This window comes from Narcine bancroftii, chromosome 4, assembly GCF_036971445.1.
Source record: "Narcine bancroftii isolate sNarBan1 chromosome 4, sNarBan1.hap1, whole genome shotgun sequence".
Classification (NCBI taxonomy): Eukaryota; Metazoa; Chordata; class Chondrichthyes; order Torpediniformes; family Narcinidae; genus Narcine; species Narcine bancroftii.
In genome coordinates this window covers 279169213-279196781 of record NC_091472.1, presented here as the reverse complement: position 1 = coordinate 279196781, position 27569 = coordinate 279169213, and the positions used below count along the sequence as shown (strand labels likewise).

Below are 27569 nucleotides of genomic sequence, written 5' to 3'. Positions count from 1 at the left end.
GCTGAAACTGAGAAGTCATTCCACCAAAGCTCTTGCCATTGGCTGGGAATTTTTTTGAAAAGTCGTTCAGATTTGAAAAATGACTCGCAATGGTATTCAGCTATTTAAAACTAGAATAAGAAGTTATTCTTTTCCTGTTGTTTCAAGAAATACTTGGGAATTCTAATGAATTTTACATTAATACTTATTGCTCACTTGACATTAGAAATTAATGATGTGTGGTTAATCAGTGAAATAGTCATTTAAAATTCAGCGTAAATTGGGAATATGCCTTGGAAATGTGATCCTATAGCATTTGAGTGCAGTGTGTTGGATCCACCTGAATAACTGGAGTTTGAGTCCTTTAAAAAAAATGCAATCTTGATTGGGTGTAGCAATCTTGACATTTATTTCATTTACACCGTGATGTTGACATTATAATAAATGTCACAAATATATTAGCAGAAATTAAAGAAATTAATAGAAGATAGACAATGGAGATTTAAGTAAAATATATTCTAGAATTATGCTTTATCATTTGCATGCACCTATATTCAAAGAATTTGAATTAAAAGATGTAAGCCTCGAGTTCTAAATAAAATCTGAAGAACAAATTAAGACAATTATTTTGCTCCTTTCTCTTTTATCTTTTTCAGTATTGAATTGATTGAATTGCTTATTATCATGTATTAAGATATACAGAAAGAAAAATGTTTTGGTGTGCAATATAGGTAAGTCAACCTCTGCATTGTATAGCAGGTAATGCAAGAGAAATGCAGGGTATAGTATTAAAAAGTACAGTTTAACAGTGCAAGGCACCATCTTGTATTGCTGGGAGATCTATTCAAGAATCTGATGATCCATAGAAAGAAACTGCCCTTGAATCTGGAGGGGCATGGTATCAAATGTATCTGGCTGATGGTGGAAAAAAGAGTTGGACCAGGAAGGGATGTGAATATTTCCTATGTTGGCTGCTAGAACTAATTTCTAAGCAGATAGGAATTCAGATTCTGTAAGGAAGGGGTTACAGTGAATGGGATTCACTGGTGGTATGTTGAGCAGATGACTGGCTCCGCCTCGGCCCCATCTGCTCACATATAACCCTGGTTTCCCGTCTAAACCCAGAATCGTTCCAAAAACTACTGTGAGACCCAACCCATAGTTATAAGCTAATAAAATAGTTTGTTCTCCCTTCAGTCGTGAGAGTTTTTATTCACGCTACAATTTTTTAAACTTATTCCCAAACGACGGAAGCGCAACGCAAGCCAGGTACGCTGCTGACAGACCCTCTGTTCCCCGACGCGGCTGAGGAGTTCACGTACTGGCTAGACTGCTTCCAGGCCTACCTGAATGCAACCAGAGACGTCTTCCACACCAATGAACTCAAGAGGTCTGCACTCATTTCGAGGGTAGAAATGAAAGGGTATGTAGTCATCGGGGACTGCTCTACATATAATGCTGCCATCGAGGTGTTTAAAGCTCGGTACCTGGTTGCAAAATGAAGTCCTAGCGAGGCACTGATTTGCTCTATGTTGCTGGATCTGTGGACGCTTGCCAAGGAGTGCAGGTACGAAGTGGCTAGGGGTCACGTTCGTGAGGAAGAACAGATCTGGGATACTCTAGTCACAGGCGTCCGCTCGAGGTACATGAGACAGCAACTACTTGAGTCGGGTAAGAAGGACCTGGCTAGCTACGTTGAAATCTTGCCAAATCACAGGAGCAGGTTAAGCTCGAGAACAAAGATCTTGAAGTCAACGAGCTGGCTCACCCAGGTGACCGCTTTCCAAAGACTGGCTGCTCCTGTTACCCCAGTCCTAACAGCTGCCACTTCCTGTGCTAGAGAGTGCTTTTTCTGTGGCAAGAGCCAACATCCCTGATCTGGTTGCCTGGCTAAAGATTCAGTGTGTTCCAAATGTGGCAAGAAAGGGCATTGGGTGAGGGTTTGCTGAGCAAGGGGAAGCCCAGGGAAGTCCACAGCCTTTACCGCTCCCAGATCTGATTCCAGCCCCAAGCCATCTGCCCTGAATTCACCAAGCCCACTTGCTGCGCTACACACCGACAGAGGGTGGCAGTGAGGAAACAGCGCAAAAAGACTTGGTAGCCATCTTGCCGCGACTCAAATTCAAACTCGCTGCCATCATCGTCAGAGGAGAAAGGACTGTGGCTGTTTTGCCCGGGGTCCTAGCTTCGATGGTCCTAGATCAGGACAGATCTCACCAGTTCAGCAACTCCTTAGTGACTGTGAAGGTAAACAGACATTCCACTAAATGCCTAATAAACACAAAATCTACTGAAAGCTTCATAGGCTCACGGACTGTGCAAGAGTACAATCAAAAGATGTATCCTTCCAATTATCGCAAATTTCTTGCATCTCATTCACATTCTATGCGTATTCAACAACATTGTATAGTGCATTTGTCGTTTGAAGGGGGAGAGATCTGTAAGATACGCCTGTATGTACGATGAATTGTGTGCTCTGATGCTGTTGGGTCTGGATTTCCTATGTCATCTTAAAGGCGTGACCTTGTAGTACTCTGGTCCCCTCCCCTCCGTAACACTTCAGAATGGAGGGCCCCCAAAATCAGAACCCACATGCAGCTTCTCCACACTGAATATCAACTCCCCTCTTCTCTCTTCCTGAGTCTATCCCCAGACTACAAATCTATTGCCACCAAGAGCAGGAGGTACAGCCCAGCAGACTGAGATTTCATAATGTCTGAGACACAACATCTGCTCAATGAAGGTATCATTGAACCTAGAACCATCCGTGGAGAGCGCAAGTGGTGGTGGTAAAAGGAGAAAACAAGTCCAGGCTAGTAATTGGCTATAGCCAAACTATTAATCGGTTCACACTCCTGGACACCTACCCCCTCCTTCAAATTTCGGACATGGTGAATGATATTGGGCAGTATCGGGTCTATTCAACCATTGACCTGAAAGTGGCCTATCACCAGCTGCCAATCCGTTCTGAGGACCATCCATATATGGTATTTGAGGCTAACGGTTTGTCTCTATCAATTCCAGAGGGTCCGTTTTGGTATCACTAATGGGGTTTCTATCTTCCAGAGGCAAATGGACAGAATGGTGGATGAGAATGGGCTGAAGGCTACCTTCCCCTACCTCGATAACATCATCATCAGTGACCATACCTCAAAAGACTATGACGCCAACCTTTACGGTTTTCTCCATGCGGCGAAAACCCTGAACCTCACTTATAACTCTAACAAGTGTGTGTTCAGGACTAAATGTCAGGCTATCCTTGGCTACGTGGTGCAGAATGGCATCATTGGTCCTGAACCCAATAGGATGCACCCCCTGTTAAAGCTCCCCATTCCCAGGACCACACAGGCTTTGAGGAGATGCCTGGGGTTTTTCTCATATTATGCCCAGTGGATCCCTCAATATGCTGATGTTTCCCCCTATCGGCTGAAGCCCAGATGGCTTTTAACTACCTCCGGAATCATATTGCAAAACCTGCTACGTGCACGGTGGACGAGAATGTACCAGGGCTCGTCCTTTATGAGTGATGAGCTACGTCAGTACCTGCTGGCAAAGGGATCGTGTCTAGAAGAACTACTAGCTCCAACCCCTGGGGAAACAGGTAGGTTGAAAAGGAGAATTCCATGGTCTGGAAGACTGTCAAACTGGTCCTTAAGTCAAAATGCCTTCCAGATTCACAATGGCAGGAAATCCTTCCTATGGCACTCCATTCCATCCGGTTGCTACTATGTACTGTGACCAACGCTACTCCTCACAAGCTCCTATTCAATTTTGAAAAAAAGTCTGCATTGGGAACTATGCTCCCAACCTGGCTCAGGTCCAGTCCTTCTCAAGAAACATGTGAGGAGAGGCAAGACCAACCCCCTAGTGGAGAGGGTGAAACTGCTTGACGCCAATCCCACATACACCTATATGGAGTACCCGAATGGCAGGGAGGACACCATTTCCATCAGGGTCTTAAGTGCCCTGCAAGTGACGGATCTCATTCTTGCCAACCCCCAGTCAGGGCCTCAGGTGATCCAGTGCATCCCCCTCCATCTTTGAGCCGGAGACCCAGCCTGTCTCTCCTCCCTCACAAGGGTACCAGGAGACGCAAGGAGTCCAAGGCTCCCAGTTACTAAGGTGCTCCATCTCCATCTCCAGACCCCTGGACTGATTAAATCTGTAAATTTGTAAATAACTATATTTTTCAACTTTTTTTCTGAACCCATGTTCTCTTGTCTTCATTCACAGACTCTAAATTTTGCAGGAAAGGATGAATACAGTGAACAGGGATTCACTGGTAGTGTGTTATGCTGATGGCTGGCCCCGCCTCCCAACTCTGCCCTTATCTTCCCACATAAAACCCTGGTTTCCCGCCTAAACCCAGAACCCTTCTGAAGACTACTGTGAGACCCTACCCATAGTTATAAGCAAATAAAAGCGTTTGTTTTCTCTCCAGCCATGAGAGCTTTTATTCACGCTACAGGGGTCAAAAATGTCTGTGAATTCACCCGCCAGCTGCTCTGCAGAGCTTCTCAGGACCTTGCTAGGGATGCCAAACAGCCTAGTCACTTCCCACTTGTTCACTTTTGAGAAGGCCAATCTGAGATGATTTCAGAAAAAGGATATTCCTCTCCTTTTAGTAAAATGTTTTGCTATTACTTCATTATCCAAATACTTCAATTTACCACCCGACATATTGGTTAAAACACTATCATTAGATTATTGTATAAAGATTATTGTCTATATTGAGAACATATAAAATGTTTTATTAAAAATATTGTGGGCAATGTGTGTTTGAGCAACATGAAGGATGCTAAAGTAATGGTTTTCACTTCATTTTTTCAGTCAGCATTTAGTACACTGAATCTGTTGTAGACGTGATTATGAGCCCTCTATTAACCTTCAACAATGTGCCTTAAATTTATGTTCAGAAGAACAAATCCTATGACAAAATTTGAAATATACATTTATCACCCACAGAGACCTTTATGCCTTCCAAAGTGATATGATCCATTACTACCAAATTATGGGTGTGTATCCTGCCAAGAGCAAGATTGTATTAACATTTTACTTTAAACTCATGCATCTGGCAAAAAGTATATAAAGAAAAGGTCACTGTATTAGCTTATTAGTAATACACTGCCCTGGGCTTTCATGCCTCATATGAGGTTGGAGTTGACCAGTGTATATATTCATGCAACAAACTATGAAACATCTCACCAAAGCTTCCAAGATCATATGGAGTTACTGCATTTAGCTATCACTGGAACAGGAGTGGAATTTATCAAATATTTTGTTGTATTCAAGCACCTGTGTCAGATTAAAGAGACATTCATTCAGGCTCATTGATATAGTTGATCTGAAATGGGTTCATTCGCAGACCAAGAAAAGATGACAAACTTCCAGTACGGAAGATTATTTTTTGAACCAATAAATTCAAGTAGTAATCTGACAGATTTTGTAATGATTTGTGATAACTAAAAATTAACAAAATTACTGAATTTTCACAGATTGGGAACATTGAAGCCCCCATTTATTTTGGATAATTATCATAGTTTGGATTAGCTTTGTAATAACAATTCTGAAAATTCATAACTTATTGTATTTTCTCAGGTCCTGATAGAAGCTAGCAGACCTGTCTTGCAGTCATCCTTAGCTAACGTCAAGGTTGGACAAATATATTTTGCTTGCATATTTAATTTCCATACAATTCAGAAGGGGCCCATTATGTTGACCCCAACCCAACCATTCTCATTGAAGGCCTTGGGGGGACACAGCACATTTAAATAAAACTCTTGTTTTAATTTCACCTCATGTAACATAAATATTTATAAATATTTTTATGTTTTTCATGCAGTTGGTAGGAGAAAAGTACAGAAAAAACAAAAGTTTGACTGCTTCACAGGGAAAGCAGCCCATAAACTTTGAGCAGAGTCCTAGGGGACCATAACTGCAAAAGGTTGAGAATGGTTCTCTGAGACCATTCCCATTTCCTTAAAGCACAGTGAACCGAGGGGAGTCACGTGATGGAGTAGTGGGCGGTAGGAGAATACCAGCCCTCTCCAGAAAAGAAGAAATAAAGTGAAGAAAACACAAAGCTCAAGAAACACAAAACACAACAAATAAAAGATAAAGGTGTGGAGAAAAGAAAGAAAATGGCACCCAAGAAGGAAAGATGCCAGAAGAGAAAGGAGAAGGCCTTACCTGCATGAAGAGGCAGGGAGATGCCATGGTCAGAGGAGCCCGCTCCCCGAGTATAGTGGAGACCCCGTAGAGTTGTGACCTCCTGACCGCGGGACTGCAAAAATGGCTCTCTGAGCCAAACAGAAGTGCGCAACTGCGCATGCGTGAGGAATCGCGCATGCACAATGTGCACACCAAGGAAAAGGAAAACACCGACAGGAGGGGAGCCCAGGTGTGGAGTGAACTTACACAGCACGACCAGCTGAGAGATGCCCGACAGCAGGGCTCTCCGCTGGAAGAAGAGGAAAGCAATGGGAAAGGGAGTGATAAGAAAGAAAAACAGCAACAGGAAGCCCAACAGATAACTAGCCCAGAAGAAGAGGACCAACAACAAGAAGCTATGCAAAAAAACATGCAACAAACTGAGGCAAGCAGCTCAACAAGAAAGTTAGAAGAGACACAGATACAAGGAAGAGAAGAAGAAGACACAAACCCAAGAGCAGACACAGAAGAAGAAGAAAAAGAAGACCAAGCTCATCACAGAGAAATAGATGGACAGTATATAGATTAAAAAAAATTTCAAGAACAAATGAAAGCATTAAAAGAATGGTTGATATTAGAATATAGTGAAATGAAAAATGAAAAGTACAGAAGAGAAAGTCAGTAGAATAGAGCTGGTCATGACAGAAATAGGGAAAAGATTAGAAAATTTGGAAGATCGAGAAATGGCTGTAGAAATGGAAGTGAATGACTTAAGAAGAAAATTGGAAGACAGTGACAAAAATTTAAAGAGTCACAAGAGTTGTTAACTCAGAAGATGGATATAATGGAAAACTATAGTATATAATGGAAAACTGAGGTCCTCCATCAGCCAGCTCCCCACCATGACTACCAGCCCCCCCACATCTCCATCGGGCACACAAAACTCAAAACGGTCAACCAGTTTACCTATCTCGGCTGCACCATTTCATCAGATGCAAGGATCGACAACGAGATAGACAACAGACTCGCCAAGGCAAATAGCGCCTTTGGAAGACTACACAAAAGAGTCTGGAAAAACAACCAACTGAAAAACCTCACAAAGATAAGCGTATACAGAGCCGTTGTCATACCCACACTCCTGTTCGGCTCCAAATCATGGGTCCTCTACCGGCATCACCTACGGCTCCTAGAATGCTTCCACCAGCGTTGTCTCCGCTCCATCCTCAACATTCATTGGAGCGCTTTCATCCCTAACGTCGAAGTACTCGAGATGGCAGAGGTCGACAGCATAGAGTCCACGCTGCTGAAGATCCAGCTGCGCTGGGTGGGTCACGTCTCCTGAATGGAGGACCATCGCCTTCCCAAGATCGTGTTATATGGCGAGCTCTCCACTGGCCACCGTGACAGAGGTGCACCAAAGAAAAGGTACAAGGACTGCCTAAAGAAATCTCTTGGTGCCTGCCACATTGACCACCGCCAGTGGGCTGATATCGCCTCAAACCGTGCATCTTGGCGCCTCACAGTTTGGCGGGCAGCAACCTCCTTTGAAGAAGACCGCAGAGCCCACCTCACTGACAAAAGGCAAAGGAGGAAAAACCCAACACCCAACCCCAACCAACCAATTTTCCCCTGCAACCGCTGCAACCGTGTCTGCCTGTCCTGCATCGGACTTGTCAGCCACAAACGAGCCTGCAGCTGACGTGGACATTTACCCCTTCCATAAATCTTCGTCCGCGAAGCCAAGCCAAAGAAGAAATAGTAGGCAAAACAACATAAAGATAGTGGGCCTAAAGGAAGATGAAGAAGGCACAAATATGAAAGAATTTATAAAAGAATGGATTCCAAAGGTCGTGGAAATGCCAGAAATACAGGAAGGAATGGAAATAGAAAGGGCACACAGAACACTAGCCCCAAAACCACAGTCACAACAAAAAACAAGATCCATTTTAGTGGAATTTATGAGATACGCGACAAGAGAAAATATACTGGAGAGGGCAAGGAATAAAATTAGAGAAGACAAAAAACAATTGGAAATCAAGGGTCAAAAAATATTTTTTTACGCAGACATAGTTTTGAGCTCCAAAAGAAGAGGAAGGAGTTTAACACAGCAAAATCGATCCTATGGGAAAAAGGCCATAAATTTATGTTAAGATATCCAGCTGTGCTTAAAATAGTTATCCCAGGGGAGCAAAACAGACTGTTCTCGGATCCGGAGAAAGCACGAGAATTTGCAGAACGCCTTCAGGACAGAAAGAGAGATGAAGAGATGTAACGAGAATGAAGAACGATGACAAACTACATATAAAGCACAGTGAACCAACACCAAGTAATTAAAGTAAACATGTTCACATAACTCTTTAATGAATGTCGGGCATTCCTTTCAGATGGATAGGGCCACACTAGATTCACCAGCTATAGCTGAAGTAAAGCTATCCTTGTGACACTCTTCTGGCACATGCTCTGATTGTGGTAAAAACACAAAATTGCTGGAGGACCTCATCAGGTCCTGCAGAGTCCATGGGAGATAAAGATGTATACAGTAACCAACATTTCAGGTCTGAGACCTTCTTTCAAGGTATGAGCAAAATACATGCAAGTGCCTAAATAAAAAGGCTGGGGAAGGAGCACAAGCTAATAGACAAAAGACCATAATTGGAAGGACAGGAGAGGAAAGGTTAGAATTGATTGGGGGAGAGGGGTGGCTATTTGGTTGGAATGCTCCTAGATGGAATATGAGGGGTTGTTCCTCCAATATGTGGGTGATCTTAGTCTGACAGTGTATGAGACCATGGACCAACATGCCAGCATGGGAATGAGTGGAGAATTGAAATGGGAAAGCACTGGGAGATTCTCATTATTTCAGCAGACAGCACAGAGGTACTCAATGAAGCAATCTCCCAGTCTGCATCCAGTCTCTCCAATGTAGAAGAGGCCACAACAGAAACATCGAATGCAGAAGATGATCCCTGTAGATTCATAGGTGAAGTGTTGCTTTATTTGGAAGGACCTCTTGGTGCCCAAAAGATGGAGATGGAACAAGTGTAACATTTCTTGCAATCCCAGGGGTAGGTACCAAGGGGGCCTTTGGAGAGAAGGGAGGACTAGATGAGGGAGTATAATATGCCAGGTAAAAAGTAACAAGACCTCTGAAGTAGATAATATCCTGCTGGAGTTTCAGAAATGTGTGGAGAGGATCTTTAGACCTGGATTCACAGAATACAGAAACACCATAATTCATGAAAATAGAGAGGGGATACCTTGTCTGCTACAGAGATCATAATCTCAAGGGTACACCTCAATCATCTGTGGTGGGTTACTCAATGGCAGTATGGATTCCATCCATCAATGGTATAATGGACATTATCTTCATTGCACGACAACTCCAAGAAAGGTACATAGAGCAGCATCAACTACTTTCAGCTTTAGAAAATATTTCGATTGTGTCAATTAAAAGTTGGTTGCCTTCAGAAATCTTTATATTTATTTTGCTCTCTGATAATGTGCCAGTTATGATATTCATCAGGATGGACTCAATCAGACACCCCTTGCCAGTGAAGCATGAGTCAAACAAGGCTGGGTGATGCACCAGTGCAATACTTAATTTTTCTTATTATGATTTTGTATCTCACCTCTAACAAGCTTCTGCCTGGAGTGGAGCTAATTTGTAGGATTAATGGAAATCTGTTACACTTCCAATCCAAAATGAACATTACTCTAATTTTGGCCATAGAGCTGCAGAATGCAGGCAACACCTGGTCAAGTTCTGTCATATTTGATATTTTCACTGCAGTATATGAGAGACTGGATGCACACCTAACACTCACAGAACAAAGTTCCTGCACTGGTCAGCCCCTCTGCTCAATACTATCCCCATATATCCATATTGAAAACATAGATTATTTTCTCACAAGCCACATGCCAGTGAGACAGATAGCAATGATTAAATTAAATTAAATTAACAATTGCCTTCAATTTGGCAAAATACATGTAGTAGACCACAGTGATCCTAAAACGTTGCATGTACTGACATCAGAATAAGATAGTACCTCATCTAGCTCACCGACTGGATGACGTCCAACTTGTTTCAGAAGTTGATCATTTATTGGTAAAAGAAGATCCAGAGTTTTCATAAAGGTCAGGAAGGAGAGAGGGACCATGCACTTGTCTTCATGGTCAGACAGTGAGGGAGAGAATTAGTACCTTCAAGTTCCTGGGCACCCACATATCAGAAGACCCCTCCTGGGGCCAGAACATTGAAGCAACAATGCAGAAGGCACAACATTGCCTGCAGTTTTTCAGAGCATGTCATGAAATACTCCCTCAAATTTTTGCAGGTGTACTCTAGGGAGCATACTGACTGGTTGCATTGTGACCTGGTTTAGAAACCTGAATGCCTCGTAACATGTAAGGCTGCAGCAAGTGGCAGACATAACCAAGTCCATCAAGGCACTGGCCTCCTATCCATCTTTTTACAGGATGCGCTTCCTCAAGATGGCATCCAATATCATGAAAGACCCTATCACCCTTTTCATGTTTTCTTCTCGCTGTTATCTTCTGGGAAAAAAGATCTATCACCTCTAGATTCAAGAATAGTCTATTGCCAATAGCTATAAGACCCTTGAACCTCCCTGTTCTACCCTGTCCAGGAGATTACTTCAAGACCATTAAAGGTCTGTCTGCATTACCAACACAAAGCATTTTTTGTACTACAGCTACCTGTAAATATTTGTTATATTCTTCTCTTTGTTTTATATTATCTTATTTTCTATACTGTGTTAATTATGATTAAATTCTTAGTGTGTTTTATGTACCTGGAAAGCTGGAGCATTTAAGACTTTCATTGCATCTGTTCATTGTACTTGTGTATATGACAATAAATCCTTCATCCACTCATTCATTCAAATGTGCTTCCTGAAGATAATGTCCCCCAGCAGCCTGTAGAAGGCTCTGTAAATCCCTAGCAGTACTGAGCCTCCCTTATTCCTTCATTGTAGCATCTGTAATGATAATTATCGTGGTTGCAATGCAACCACGATTGTACCTGACTGTCACAAGGGGCAAGCTGCCTTCCAGGAGAGCACATGATTAGAGTGGATAAATGTGTGCCACCGACAATACATCCATGCAGAAAAGTTCCACTTGCGCTTCCACCAGAGTTGGACAGGCAGGAAAACCTGAATGTGATTGAGTAGATAGATGAGCCAACAGAGTGGGTGAGTTTATTTGTCATTGTGGACAAAAAGAATGGAAAGCTTAGAATTTGCCTGGATCCAAGATATCTAAACATCTTAAGCTTCCGACGCGTGAAGAAATCATGTCACAGTTTGCAAATGCAAAGTTTTTCAGCAAATTAGATGCATCATCAGGATTTTGGCAGTTAAAACTGGATGAAGCAAGTTCAAGACTGCACATGTTCAATAGTCCATTTGGCAGATACAGATTCCTGAGGTTACCATTTGGAATTGCCTCAGCTCCTGAAGTGTATCACAAAACTATCCATATGGTCTATGAGTGCCTGGAGTTGATACCTCAGTGGATGATATCATAATATGGGGAACCACGAGAATGGAGCATGATGAAAGACTAAGGAAATAGCTGAAAGCAACAAGGAAAGGAAACCTGAAGCTGAATAGAGAGAAATGCCAGCTCCAGGTAACAGAACTAACATTTGTAAGAGATATTATTGGCAATGAGGGCATCAGACCAGATCCCAAAAAGGTGTCCACCATTGGGAACATGCAAAGGCCATAATGCATAAAGGAAATACAGAGGTTTAATGGAATGGTCAACTATATGGATAAATTCATATCCAACCTCTCAGAAAAGATGGCTCCATTGAGAAGACGAACAGAAAATAACATTGAATGGGAGTGGGATCATGGGCATGAAAAGTCATGGAGGGAACTAAAGAAACTGCTCACAGAGGAAGCAGTTCTGAGGTTTTACGACCCAGCGAGACCCATCAAGATATCATCAGACGCATCACATAGTGGGCTCAATGCAGTTCTTCTGTAAAAATATGATGACTGATAACCCATTGCATATGCATCACGCTCAATGACAGACGCAGAGATTCGATACACTCAAATTTAAATGGAGCTGTTCAGCTCCATCAGTTTGTGTCAGGACAAACAATCAGTGTCCAGTCTGACCAAAAGCCCTTGATTGCATTGTCCCAAAAGCCATTAAATAAATGTCCACTTAGAATACAAAGAATGATGATTAGGCTGTAATACTATACACTGAATGTAGCTTTTGCTCCAGGTAAGCTAATGTACACAGCAGACACATTGTCTAGAGCTGTTGACACGAGACAGCCTGCAAACACCAAAATGGATGAAGATGTGAATGTCTTCGTTGACATGATCACAAGTGGACTGTCCATATCGGATGCAAAAATGGAGCTCATAAAGTCAGAGACAAACAAAGATGAAACACTGAGGCAACTGAGAAAAAAAACATCATGGATGAATGGCCCAACATGAAGCAGGACTGCTCACCTGACATATCAGAATACTGGAACTGCAGGGCAGAGCTATCAGTGGTTGAAGACATCATCTTCAAAGGAAGTAAAATCCCTATTCCAAAGAGTCTGAGAAAAGAGATGCTAAAAAGGATCCATGGAGGACATCTCGGAATCAAAAAGTGTAAGAAAAGAGCATGAGAGGTGATGTACTGGCCAAAAATCAACAATAATATAACAAATGAAGTGTCAAACTGTACAATATGCTGGAAATATCAAGCAAGCAATCCTGCAGAACCACTAAAGCCACACCCAGCACCACACAGACCTTACCAGAAGGTAGGTGCTGACCTATTTGAACGTCAAGGGAAGGACTACCTTGTAGTCACAGACTATTACTCCCAGTACCCAGAAATGTGTAAACTGAACACCACAATTGCAGGCACTGCAATAACAGGTATGAAAGCCATATTCTCCATATATGGCATTGAAAGCGAGGTCTTCACAGACAATGGACCTCAGTTTTGCAATTTAAAGTTCCGATAGTTAGCCAAAGAGTGGGACTTTGTACACACCATGTCAAGTCCTAATTTTCCTTAGTCCAATGGTCTAGTGGAAAAATCAGTACAGACAGTGAAAAGACTGATGAACAAGGAAAAAGACAGTGGAACAGACGTCTACCAGAGCATGCTTGTATACCGCACAATGCTGCTTGAGTGTGGTATGTGACCAGTACAACTCCTTATTGGGCGTAGGCTAAAATCAACCTACCCATTCAGAAAAACCTCCTAAAAACAAAAGAGGGGGAGAAAGTGAAGAAGTTCAAAGAACAACAGAAAGAAAAGCTGAAGTATTACTTTGACAGAGGAACAACAAACCTACTGGAACTTTTCACTGGTGACCAAGTAAGGCTAAAATACAAAACAAACTTATGGACTCAAAAGGAAACCATCCTTAGTGAAGTCCAGCCAAGGTCATACATGAGGTGCTGTTCTGTCCTTTAACCATTTTTTTTGTGAAGGTAAATAGGCTCAATTACACATATTATTTAGCCCAAACCTTACATCTTTTCTTTTGATCCTTTCCCCACACCAACCACCCCTGCCCTCCCTATCACTGTGTGCCCTATTAGAATACGACATTATACAGCCAAATGGATTCTCGAGTCCTTGGCATTCATCAATCCGTCAATGAACTAGACTGTAAGTGATGGAATCCAAGTGATGTTTAAGCTACAGATGACTTTATAATCTTCCACCTGACCATTTTCTAATTGTTCTAAAGATGGAAGGCATTAATAGCAGTTGAAAATAGATGAACTAACTATAAAATGTAAACATTATTATAAAATCGAATTCTCTTGACACATTTAATTATGTTAATTCATTTTTAAATAATAATAAAAAATTAAGCAGTAAAACAGCCTTCATTTACAATTTTATTGACGCTGATCACCCAATGAAATCAGACTTTTAGCACATTTTCAACTTTGGCACTGCAGAACTTACCCTGACAACGTGAACCAATGTTGAACTCCATGAAGCGACACTTCTGTGACAACCTTTTATGTGATATCCAAACTTTTTGAAGATCCAAATATTCCACTTCCATTTGTTTACTCTTTATCTCCCTTGCCAGTTACCACCTCAAAAAGATCTATTTGGTTTGTCAAATATGATTTTCCTCTCATGAAACCCTGTTGAAATATGCAACACATAAAATTGTGTCCAATTTTGGAATGACTTAAAAGATAGATAAATTTAGATAAATTTTTACATGATAGAGGAATTAGGGGATATGGGGAGAAGGCAGGTAGGTGGAGTTAGGTCATAAGTTAGATCAGCCATGATCTTATTGAATGGCGGAGTAGGCTCGATGGGCCATTTTTGGCCTACTCCTGTTCCTACTTCCTATGTTCCTATAATAATGTAAAATTACAATGTAAGATTCAAGGATGTGAACAGAACTGAAAAGTTATGAAGCAAAAATTGAGATATTCTGCTTGAGCTAAGAAAGCTGGGACATCGGCAAAAAAAAGATGCACAAGATTTCAAACTTGAAAGCTGATAGTTTTTTCTGCCAGTAACCAAGATAGGGAAAATTATTTTGAAATAACACTAAAGAAGTTCAAGGGAAGTCAGAAGGTGTTCACGTTTAGAATGCAACCACATTCTAGCATTTTATTCTCACTGACGCTTGTGTAGGCAAGTTCATTACATCTTTTGAAATTGAATTTATTGCTTGAAAACAATCTTTCAAATGTTGGAAAGAAAATATGGAAAGTCGGGGAAGATGGTGGGCAAGATTGGATGGAGATTTAGCAGTACGTCCTCTATATGAAACACTAGGTGTTTTATCTTTTTTATATCATATTTGGTGTAAAAATGATGGCACTGCCAGAGCCACTGCAATGACAGCACTGTTGTGATCCTGTGGGAAAGGAGGAGTGGAGGTACAGAGCTCCCGCGGGGTCCAACTGCCCAGTCAACTGCCATTGGCTCTGCACAGGCTTTGAAAGGCCCATTAAAGGATTCGACAGTATAGTTTTATTTAAAATCCCATCACCACAGGGTCTGCCCCCAAGGTGGCCATGTCTCTGATTGGCAGCAACCAAGAGGGGTTGTAAACTCCAGTGGAGAGGACTGATGCAGGGCACCAGAAACGGGGAGACTATCCCCCGTCTGTGAAGGAGAACCAGAGATACGACCCACTGGGATGTTGACCACAGCAGCGGACCAGTGAGGGGGCTCTGTGGCTGAAAGACCAATGCATGCAGTGGGCTGCTGGCAACTCGAGGCAAGGAACCCACAGAGGCTGTGGGCGGCTGGAGACAGCTGTTAGGAGACTTGCGCCGGGCTGCAGACTGCTGGAAACTGGCTTGAAAGGCGCTGAAGGGTTCCTGACCATGCCGAAGGTTTGGATCTGGAAGCTTGGGTTGCCAGTGATTTGGACTGGACTCTGTGTGGCTGCGGAGGTGCTGGAGGTGAATCTGTGGACACTTGGTGACTCTGGGGGCACAGTCTTTTACTTCTCTTACTTTGACTTTAAGAGGAGCTCCAGGCAATTTCTGCTAATGGTGAATCTGTCTGCCTTACTGCAGGCAAAAGCAATTTCATGTAATATGACACTGTTTTATTACGATGACAATAAATTGAATCTTTGATCTTGAATCTTGAATTACAGTGAGGGATTGAAGATGAAGGACTGGGAATCTGTACTTCAAATTCAATTTACATTGTACGATTATACTTCTAAATAAAAAAAAAACCATACCATTTTCAAAGATCAATCATACAGGGGATTACAGATGCTGGAATCTGCAGGAGGAGCTCAGTGGGCCAAGTAGTATCAGCGAGAGAAAAAGAGAAATCGATATTTCAAGCCAAAGGCCTTTATTGAGGCTAGAGCGAAGAGGCAGATGTGCCATTATAAAGAGTACAGGGTGAGAGGGGTGGGACAGGGATTCCATGAGGTATTGATGAAACATGATGGACAGAGGTGGAGGGTTGTCAGATGTCAGAACAAAGGGAAAGAATGGCAAGAAAAATTAAGGGCGAAGGTTGAGGAAGATGAGTTATGTAGTAATAGAGGTCATTTACAAGTCTGAAATTCCTGCAGGGCATAACATCTGGCATAGAAGAGTTTAATAGAAATGAGAATGCCATTGTTAATGACTTTCCAACTATTTTCTTTTTATGCTTGTAAAATTATTGTCAGTATGTGCAAGAGTTTCTGATACGTAAACCAGGACACGCAGTACACGAGTGGCAGTAAAGAATCATAAAATCATCCCTTGAGTGCAAACTCATTTATGTTCTTTCATTGAAATTAAAACAAAGGAAATAAGTGGTCTGTTTGGCTTGAGAGTTTTTCACATTCAGGAAAATTGCACTTTTAGATTGGTTCCCAGAAGTTGATTTCTCTTTCAGTTAGCAATTTCTCTGTTTGTTTGCAGAAATTAGGTTCACATATGAGAAATACAAAAGTAGCTTTTTAAATTAGGCAAATGGTGGGGAGATGGGAGCTTTTCTTATGCAGCAAGTTATTACATTCTGGAAGGCAAGATTTGCATGATCTGAATCTGAAATGGATGCAAATTCAAAGGTAATGTTCAGAAGGGAATTACATAAATAGCAGAAAGGATGACAGTCACAAAGCCACAGGGAAAGAGTTGTGGAATAGGACTATTTAAATAGCTCTTTGAAAGTATGCTACAAGCCTTCAGTACTATAACCTCTATTAGTTATACTATATTTTATTGTTGGAATTATTATTTTTACCTTGCAATATGAAGATAAGACGATCCTGTACAGGCTCATGTGCATACTCAAACTCAGACCAACTAACTTGCACGCGCGCGCGCGCGCACTTTAAAAGTTAAAACTTTGTGTTTTTTAACTCTTAGTTAATTTTGTGCCATTCTCTTTAAGAGACCTATTGATTGTAGTGTTACCATAGCGACTATGATGTCATATGTTGTAATATCTGCCGTGACTTACAACTTGCTCATTATTCAACAGCATGTGAAGGAAATGTGAGTACGAGAAATTTTTCTTTGAATTTTTCTGTGTGCTCTCTTTAAAGTTTGATCTTCTTTATATATGTTTTATTTCTCTATCATGCAGTAAACACTTTGTCGTTAATTGTTATGAAAATCTCAATGCGAAGCTATGCATAATGTTTATCCGTCTTATCATCGAATTAAAGCCACGTAAAGCAGCAGTCACAGAGTTGGATTTTATTGGATTAAAGAGATTGAAATTCGGAATATCGTAGCTCAGGTTTTTGGAAAACGATACTTTGAAATTAGAATATATTGGAATAAGGAAATTGTGGTCTATAGCATCTTTATTGCATGTTTACCATGGGATTCTTGAGAATGATTTAGGGCCCAGTCATTTCATGGACATATGTGGAAAAAGGCATCTGAACTGAAATGAAGTGACTCAAAGGAGGCCTCTTTTTTAATTTCATGAAGTTGTCAATATGTATCCTCCTAACTCTCTAAACTTGCTGTTTGTTTTTCTTATTGAATCCCTAATCAAAATTGTAAATGTGGAAGAAAACTGTAAACGCTTTCCAAGAACAAAGTAAGTTAAAAGAAATTGACAGATCCAAAAGGATATTAAGATATTTGGACAAAGGCCTGAAAGTTTGATCAGTGAGGCAGTTTTTGAGAAGGCAATCATGTTGGGCAGGCAGCTTTTCACTTAAGCTCCTGAGATTAAAAAAAAATGTCATTGATGTAGGGGAGAGGGCAAAGAGAAATAGAGAAAAGTCAGTTGGATTTTGGAGAACATAATTTTTGGAGCCATAAGAAGTAAAATGTTAAACTAATCTACATTTCTATTGTGAACATAAAATAGACTCAGGTACTGCTTTGAAGAAGCAAAGTATCTTTATCAGTAGTTTCCCAGTCAATATTTATTCTTCAAATACTCTCCAAAACATTTTTGGAAAATATGGCTGAAAATCCTTTAAAGCTGTGAAAGACACAATATAAATTAAATCCGGTGGGGGGGGGGGCAAGGGGGAATGCAAATATTATTGACCAGTGCTCAAAGGTTCAAAGATGATAGGCCATTAAAATCTATTGTGATTCTTGATTCTTGATGAGTTAGGGCACCAAAGGTGATGAGGAGAAGCCAGGAAAAAGGGGTTGAAAGGAAAAATACATCAGCCAGATGGGCCAAATGGCCTAATTCTGCTCGTATCTTGTGTGGTCTTTTGGTTTTATGATTCAGGATTCCAGCATCAGTATTCAGCATGAACACAACCATATATACTAAAAACTGTAAGGCAACAGGGAACATCCTATTGTATGCAGTAAAGGCATGGATAAGGAATTGAGCAGCAGGTGGGTTGAGGCACAGTCAGTGATGGATAGTGCTTTGGGAATGATGGCTGATGGGCTTTATGTGGAAAAGAGTGTATGGTTGGTTTAGTTCCTTAATTTTGTCCAGACTTACTTCTGAATGGATATTTACTCACTTGCTGTCCTTTGCACGACATCGAGCGGTTCTTTGAAAAGAACTACATACTAAGAAAGGCACCAGAATGTTCAAATTAAACTCACTTCAATCTTTATTTTAAATATTACTCTTTAAAGCCTGGCTGCAGCCACTATTCCTGATGATTTATTTTTATTTTAGTTACTATTTCAATTGGATAATCGTAACTATAAAAAGAAAATCTGATACAGAATTGTACCATCAACTTTGTTATTATGGTCTGAATTCTTTGGTGGTCATTGTTCCCCTCACTGAGACAAATGAACAACTTAGCAGCAGTTCTGAGCTTTTCTTGACTGTGGATTGATAAGCTATGAAAGATAAGATGAAACATATCCAAAGAACTGATGATCATAAGAAAACAGGAGCAGTTCATACACCACTTGATCTCTCACGCCTACTTGGCATTCATTGTGATGGTGGCTGATGCTGGCTCTAGTTCTTCTTCTGTGGCAGTTCCCAGTAATCCTCAAATCCATCTTTTAAATATTTATCTTTCTCCATCTTAAATATAAAATCTCTTCACTGGTCAGGAAGGTGCAACCGTGACTGCATTTCCTGAGAAGACTGAAGCAGGCAAGGCTACCAGCCACCATATCAACCTTTTACAGGATCTCTTTCTCTCTCGAGTGTCCTGGCCGGCTGCATCACAGTATGGTACAGTTGCTGCAGTGAATTGGATCGGAGGTCATTTCACAAGAGTGGCAGAGAGAATCATGGGAATCTCTTTCTACCCTATCGATGTTATCCACCAGGTTCATTGTCTGAAGAGGGAATGCAAAATCATAGAGGACCCCTTCCACCCTGCACACAGCAGCTTTTAGCTGCGTCTGTTGGGAAAGGGATACAGAAGTATTAGATCCAGCACCATCAGGCTGAGAAACAGCTTCATCCCACAGGCAGAGAGAATGCTGAACAACAAAAGGAACTGCTCACACTAACCATCCGACTCTCTCATATTTCCGAAAAAATTATATATTTATTTGTATATGTAAATACTTGTCCTGCATAAGTATTGTTTGTCTGTATGGGTGTTATGTCTGGTTGTGTGTCTGTGTGTTTTGCATCGAGGACCAGAGAATACTAGTTCTTTGGCTTGCCCTTGTATTAATCAAATGATAAATAAACTTGAATTGACTTGACTACATCTTATGATCTTGCCTCCACCACACTTAGGGCCAAAGAAGTTATATCACCCCCATGACACCTACAGTATTTAACAGGAAATGTTTAATTCAGCTGTTCTGCCAGCATGAGCCTATTTTAAACGTATAATTTTTGCTCCAAATATTAGTTTGCTTTACTTTTAGTCCATTGGCACCACCATCACAAAACAAGTAAATGAAAAGCTAAAAGCAACCATTTCTGAAAATCAGAAACAGAACAAAAAACATTAATAAAAACTAAGATCAGCCACAGGGAAGTGGCTGAAGTTGTGTCACGAGATGGTGGTGAGGCGGATGAATGATTCAAAATGGAGGCAGAGTCAGATATTAAGGTGACATCTAACTTAGAGGATAAAATAGGACCGAAGGATAATGTGTCAAATGCTGGAAGTAGGAGAAATAAGAGGAGTTCTAGAACAGGCTCCAGTGTTTCAAGTACTTGCATCTACACGTGTAAAGATTAGGGCTGATATGGCTGCTCTTCATGGAGCAAGAAACAGAGCAAATGTTTAATGTCAAAGACCCTTCATCAGTAATAGGCAAATAATAAAATATAATTTGGGGCATCATTCAATTAGCATAAAAAGAAAGGACCATGAGAAAATGGAAGAAAGATTTCCCTGTCTGCATTTTGGAAACAATCATTGCAAAAACACTTGCTGAAGTTGCCACTTCTGTGACTGTCATGAAACCTTCCTGCATCGACATCCGTCAATAATGTTTATTTTAAATTTAGAGGGTTATTTTTCTTTTTAATGTCTTTATTCTGTTTGTAATTTTTCTGGCTGTAGATGTCAATGTTTTCCTGTTATTCCTTGAACATTACACTTATGCCAATGTTAACATCGAGGATTAAAATAAGAATTTATGATTCTGGCTTCTTTACTGTAAGTTACTGAGGGAATAATCTGCACTTGATTGTTAAAATACACCATATACATTATATAATTATGGAAAAGATACTCATATTCCTACATCTTATTATTGGCAAGACTTGTTCCTACTGACGATGATTATACGACTATTTCCCTGTGGAAGTTCCCAAAGTTAATCAGCCAGATTGTTAATTGAGAATGAGCAGACCTTGGAATTGTGTGAAGGTACTTTTAACAAACATGTAACATTTGGGCAGACAAACAGACTCAGCATGCAGATAGTACCTTCTAAAGGAGTTGCTGGCTTACAGCATGATGATTTGGCTCACGTTTGGTGATTCAAATTGTGATGCAGAACAGCTCTTCTTAAAAGGTTGTCAATTAGTTAGCCTGATAGTTGATTTAAATATGTATTTTTAATATTGCACTTCTATACACTGCTGAGAGGCTGTTGTTAAAAAAAAATAAATAAAGATTAAAGTAACACTGAGAACAAGCTGCCACTTCAGTTTTTGTAAAGTTGAACATTTGACTTCAGGCTCGTGTACCTCCTTCCTCCTAGTAGCAGTGAGAAGAGGGCATGGCCTTGGTGGTGAGGGCCCTTGATGAGAGACGCTGCTTTCTTGAGATCCCATCTCTTGTAGATGTTCTTAATGGAGTGAAGGTTAATGCTCATGATGGCGCTGGCCGAGTTCACAACTCTTTGTAGACTTTTTCCTCTTTTTTCATTGGCATCTCCATACCAGATGGTGATGCAACCAGTAGGAATCTTCTCCATGGTACATTTGCAAGAGTCTTAGGTGACATCAAATCTCCTCAAGCACCTCATGAAACTGCCAGTGATCATCATTATTTTCCCATGAAACTGATATAAGATTTGAAATAGTGGAAAAGGTATAATTTAGTAGAGAAATCCTAAAGCTGGTGCCAGTGACTCTGCGAATCTCCAAGTTGCATTCCTTTGTACATGTTAGCAAGAAAATTCTGATGTTTATGAACTTTTCATTTAGCCATTCTTAAAATGTTGGTTGAAGTGTAATTTTAATGTTGTGGGTATTTTGCCTCTATCTTAATCATATTTGCACATCTTATTCTCTTGTTCATGCTCCATGAAATACAAACCAAATGTGATTGTGTTTGATGCATCCAAAGCTTAATGCCATTTCCAGATATCACAGGGTTTTTCTTCTCTTTTTAAAATATTTTTATTGAGCTTTTTAACCCATGAGCACATGTCGTCCAATTACGCACAATTGACCTACATCCCCGGTATGTTTTGAATGGTGGGAGGAAACCAGAGCACCTGGAGGAAACCCATGGGTAGAGCACACAAACTTCTTTCAGACAGCACAGATTATAAACCCTACATACAAACTCTACTAATACAACAAAGAAAGCAGGTCATATCACAAATTAATATAAATGTAATTTTAAAAAGTCCATCCATAATTGTTGATTTAACATTATTTCTTACAAATAATTCTGGATAGAAATTATACCAACCCTTGGTCAAAACACAGAGTAATATCTGACTAATGTGAAAATATGTTCTAGAACAACCATAATCAAACCCATATATAATCAATTAATCTAAAAAAGGAATAAAGAAGAAAATTAAAAGAAAAAATGAAATCTATTTCTAATCTATCTCCTCCCTCTAATCAAGGTTACCTTGTGAAAAATGAAGTAAAGGTGTGGACCAAAAAGCGATCTTCAGAAACCAGACAAAGAATCGCCGGAATATCCAATTTACATAAATCTGGCAACCATGATAGTATTCTATGAATGGGCCCCACATCTTTAAAAAAAAAATTAAATTTAAATTTAGACATATTTTATCACACAGTTACAGGCCCTTTTTGACCCATGAGCACATGCCGTCCAATTACACACAATTGACCTACATCCCCGGTATGTTTTGAATGGTGGGAGGAAACCAGAGCACCTGGAGGAAACCCATGGGAAGAGCGCACAAACTCCTTACAGACAGCGCAGGTTATAAACCCCAGATGCTGGCTCTGTAACAACATTGCACTTACTGCTCTCCATGAACCAAATTGGATGAAAATTGGTTACTTTGATGCCAGGTAACCTGAGAAGAATCCATTATGGATCATCCATTGGGAAACTTCAAGCTGAAGGTTGCTATATATTTATGGAATATACTTGAGCTCTCCTTCCCCTTGTTATTTATTTAATTATCTACAACCCACCATGATAGGAGGTAATAAGACTGCAAATCTTTGATCTAATCTGTGCAACTTGCTCGTTGTTTGCTCTATAACTATATATATTGCCTTGCATTGTAACTTTACCAGCTTGACATCTCATTTTTTATTCAGATCATGTTCTTTCATTCAGTTTACCCTTCTGATTAAACTAGGTTAGGTTTCTGACTTTGTGGTAATGGTAGTGTTACAAGCCCAGAGGACCCCAAAACCCAGCAGCAATAGATATTCACCAAGACAAGTGGTTACTTAAACAAAAGTTGCTTTTAATTATTTATAAACATGAAAACAGGATCAAACTTAACTTATTACTATTAAATTAACTTAACCCCTTTCTAATTCTAAGCACACGTGTATGTGAGTGCAGAGAAATTCTTTGATTCACTGTCCAATCTCACTTTTCACTCCTCCAAGTTCACTGGCCACAGGCAATTCTTATACTGTGCACAGAATTTAACATTTATGAATTTCACCAGGCTTTGGTGCTTGAAAGATAGATGGTTACTGTTCAAGATGGTTCTTGTTGGTTTTCAGAGAGAGATTTGTTGTTCACTGGACACAAATTGATGCCTTCTAATCAGCTACATCAGTGTGTCTTGCTGAAGAAACTTGCCTCATCAGGGTTTTTCAGATGATAACCTCTTTCTATCATGTCACCACAGAGTTCCTTTTTGTTTCTCTTATTTCAAGTGAAACATTAGGTAGCCAGTCCTCTTCCCTTGTATGGACCTTTAGGGCTTTGACCAGAATGAACTAAGAACTCACAACCCATTTTCAAAATAGGGTTTTTCCACAAGCTTTCCAGCTTGTCATGCTCCAGTCCCAGCTGCTGCTGATCTATAGAACTGATCTCTCTCTCTCTCTCTCTTAGAGAAAAGCCTGTTTTTCTCTCTCTGCTTGCAAAATCACATGACCCTCTAAGAACAGCCAACTGCACTCAGACAACCTGTGGCTCTGAACCTAATCCTCTGAGTTCTTTCGTATGTTGCTTTCCAAAACAATTTATCTATCAAAACATATCTACATACAATGTAAAATACAGCATGATCTATCACAGAAGTAAGAAGGATAAAATGTTCGGCAATGACTCTATGGATTGTGATGGAAACACCTCTATTAATAGCCCTGAACAAACATTCTCAATCTTTATTTGCCTATGGCTCCCTTAGCACTCTGCTCAAAGTTTATGAGCCCTCTTCCTGTGAATCAGTCAAGTTTAGTTGACTTCTTCCATACTTCCTTCTTTTACAATCTTTTTATTGATTTTAATATAAAACTTACAATGGACAATGCATGGAGAGAATAAGGACACATGATAGAAAAGATTACAATATGCAGTAATCAGTAAATAATTGAAGTGTCTTCATCTCCCCATAATCAATCAAATAAAAAAAACACTTTATAGTAAAACTTCCTAAAACAATTAAACCCCAAAAAAACCCAAAAACTGGAAAGCTTTGGATCAGCATTCATCAAACACAAGAAAACCTGGTCTTCACCCAAAAGAGAAATTTAATGGTATCAGGAAAGGACAGTAAATCAGAAAAAATGTTAGAAATTATATCATACAAAAATATTGTATGAAAGGGCACCAAGTTTATTCAAATTTACCTGAATGAAAGAACATAGTCCTGAAAAAAATGTGAGATGTAAGGGTGGTAAAGTTACAATGCAAGGCAACAGTTTTCTGTAGCATCAATGTGGCTGGTCAACAATTTCTCTTGAACAATGCCATATTAAATCAAATACCTTGGTAATTTTAAGTAGATTTTGAAATATTACAAACTTGTAAAGGTAAAGGTTCCATTATTGTCATGTAATACCACATTTATGAAATTCTTTGATTTTTGTCTATCATAAGGCAAACAGAGTCACCACTTTGTCCAGCACCCCTCACAGAAACCTACAGCACCTGGTGTTCCTAGGTGGTCTCCCCTCCAAGTACTGACCAGTCCTGAGCCTGCTTAGCTTCCGAGATCAGACAATCCCAGGCATATTCAGGTTATTAGGTGCTGCCCTCTTCTAGCTAACAGAGTAGGTGAAGAGATTGCTTTTAGTTACTAAATTACAGATCAAATTAAAATATATGCTGTTTTTTTTTCCCCAGTGTCAGTGCACAACCTTATACAATTTATGGTGCTGATGTGTTCAAAATGAAATTTAGTTTAGTAGCATGAAGTACCATTTAGTATCAATTAATAAATTCGAACGAACACATTTTAATGAGTTTCTGACAGTCATCAAAGAGGAAATAGTATCATGTGGGTCATTGAAAATCAAGGCCCTGTCTTTCATACTCCTCAAGAAAAAGCATTCATCATGCGTTGTTAAAAGCAGTGCATTTGAAGTTTGTGTACATTCAACATGTCTTAGTAACACTGCATCTATATTGTGATAAAGACATTGAATGGTTTGGGGAAACACAATCGCCTTCTTATTAGCTAAGAGAATAAAATGACACAAAGCCATTTAATTTTCTGATCACACATTTCAAGAAAGGTGATAAGTGAGATGCCACTTAATTTCTGGTACCCGCTTAGTGAATTGGCTGCATGTTGGAAGGAAAATTATTATAGGAGAGACTAAAAACACCACAGACATTGCCAGAAGATCATTTATGTTAATAGATGTCTTGGTTATGACAGCTGAATGACTGATAAATGGTCATTCTGGGTTTGAAGGCAGCAATGCAGATAATAAAGAAAATGGCACAGGTCCCATTATTGAAAATCTTTTGTACTCAGTCTTTTGGAGCATCTGTTTTAATATTATCTCTACATCATGACAAATGAGAGAGAATATAATTCAACTTCTTTGAGTTATTAAAGTGTACTCAATATATTTTAAAAAAATCAGAATAGACACATTCTTGCTGTAATATAAAATTAAATAAAGAATTATTTCCTTTGGGTATTTCAATGTTTATTGCAGCTTTGGATCTTGAAAATTGTGCTAATGACAGTGGGAGCAGCACATGTTTATTTCAGGAACATTTTGCAAAGGAATACGTGTTTAGCTTCTGGCAAGTTAAAAAAATAAATATTTATTACAATCCCTAAATATAGGAATGCTCTTTGTTCATTATTTATATATCAAGGGTCAAGGTTCAAGGTTCATTTTACTGTCACATAATAGTACATTAAAAATGTAACAAAGGGGTAGGTTTAACTATTGCCAGCCATAAGGTAGACAAAGAGTGTTGGCTGACACTCATGATAGTACGAATAAAAGCAAAGCAGAGGCATCGAGTGTCTGTGGATTTGCATCCAGAACTCCTGCAGCCTCTGCAGCCGCACACACTCCTGTTCGATTCATCGGCAACTTGAGCTCTGGTACCAAACCTCTGCCACGATCAGGAAGTCTTCAAAGCCCAAGGCCTTTCAGGAGCCCATCATGCCTTCAGGACCCTCATGAATATTCAAATTGATGGATAATAAAGAGAATAGATGACAATCGCTGCATCGGGTAAGTTGAGGCATGGGCAGAGTCAGGCAAAGTAACGGGCATGGAAATAAGTGGTGGTATCTTCTATGTAATTGGCCACATCTCAGAGTTGGATGTGACCAAGGAAAGTCTGCTTCTGCCTTGTGTAATCATCAAGGAGAGGGATAGGGTTCATGATGGAGATTGAAGGCAATCACATTGGTGTTGTGGTATCTAGTTGATGGTAATTTTTGGTCTTATGAAGTAAGAATTAGAATTAAGTTTATTGTTATAAGTTAATATGTAACACAATTTGTTGTTTTGTCATAAGATTATTGTGCATTACAGGTGTAGAATTGCTATGAATTACATTTCTGTAAATACAGTATTTAAAATAAATAGATTAGTACAAAGGAAATAAATTAAAAAAAATCTGATTGCAGAGGGGAAGAAGCTGTTTTTGTAAAGATGGACATTTGACTTCAGGTTCGTGTACCTCCTTCCTGCTAGTAGCAGTGAGAAGAGGGCATGGCCTTGGTGGTGAGGGTCCTTGATGAGAGATGCTGCTTTCTTGAGATGCCACCTCTTGTAGATGTTCTTAATGGAGTGAAGGTTAATGCTCATGATGGCGCTGGCCAAGTTCACAACTCTTTGTAGACTTTTTCCTATTTTTTCATTGGCATCTCCATACCAGACGGTGATGCAACCAGTCGGAATCTTCTCCATGGTACATTTGCAAGAGTCTTAGGTGACATGTCAAATCTCCTCAAACACCTAATGAAATATAGCCGCTGGTGAGCCTTCTTCATGATTGCATGTTGTCCCCAAGATCGATCTTCAGAGATGTTGACACCCAGGAATTTGAAGATTTTCACCCCCTCCACTGCTTACTGCTCATTGAGGTCTGATTTGTGTTCTCCTGGTTTCCTCCTGGTCTATAATCAGTTCCTTAGTTTTGCTACCACTGAGTGCAAGATTGTGTGCACCATTCAATTAGGTGATCTATCTAATTTCTGTATGCTTTCACATTGCCATCTGTGATTCTGCCAACAACCATGGTGTTATCGACAGATTTGTGAATGGAATTTGATTTGTGATTAGCCACACAGTTAAGGGTGTAGAGAGTAGAGCAATGGGCTAAGCATGCATCCTTGTGATGCACCTGTGTTGATTGTCAGTGAGAAGGAGACTTTGTTACCGATCTGCTCTGAATGTTGTCTTCCGATTGAGGAAGGTGCAGAGGAGCAGGTTTTAAGCTTGCTGACCAATACTGA

The 27569-nt window shown here is 40.1% G+C and overlaps 1 protein-coding gene across 4 annotated transcripts in view; it reads left to right on the top strand.

Moving 5' to 3' along the window:
* The window catches only part of thsd7ba (thrombospondin, type I, domain containing 7Ba), a 1034072-nt gene that overhangs the window by 505127 nt on the left and 501376 nt on the right, over window positions 1–27569 (top strand). The gene's annotated exons all lie outside the window — the stretch shown is intronic.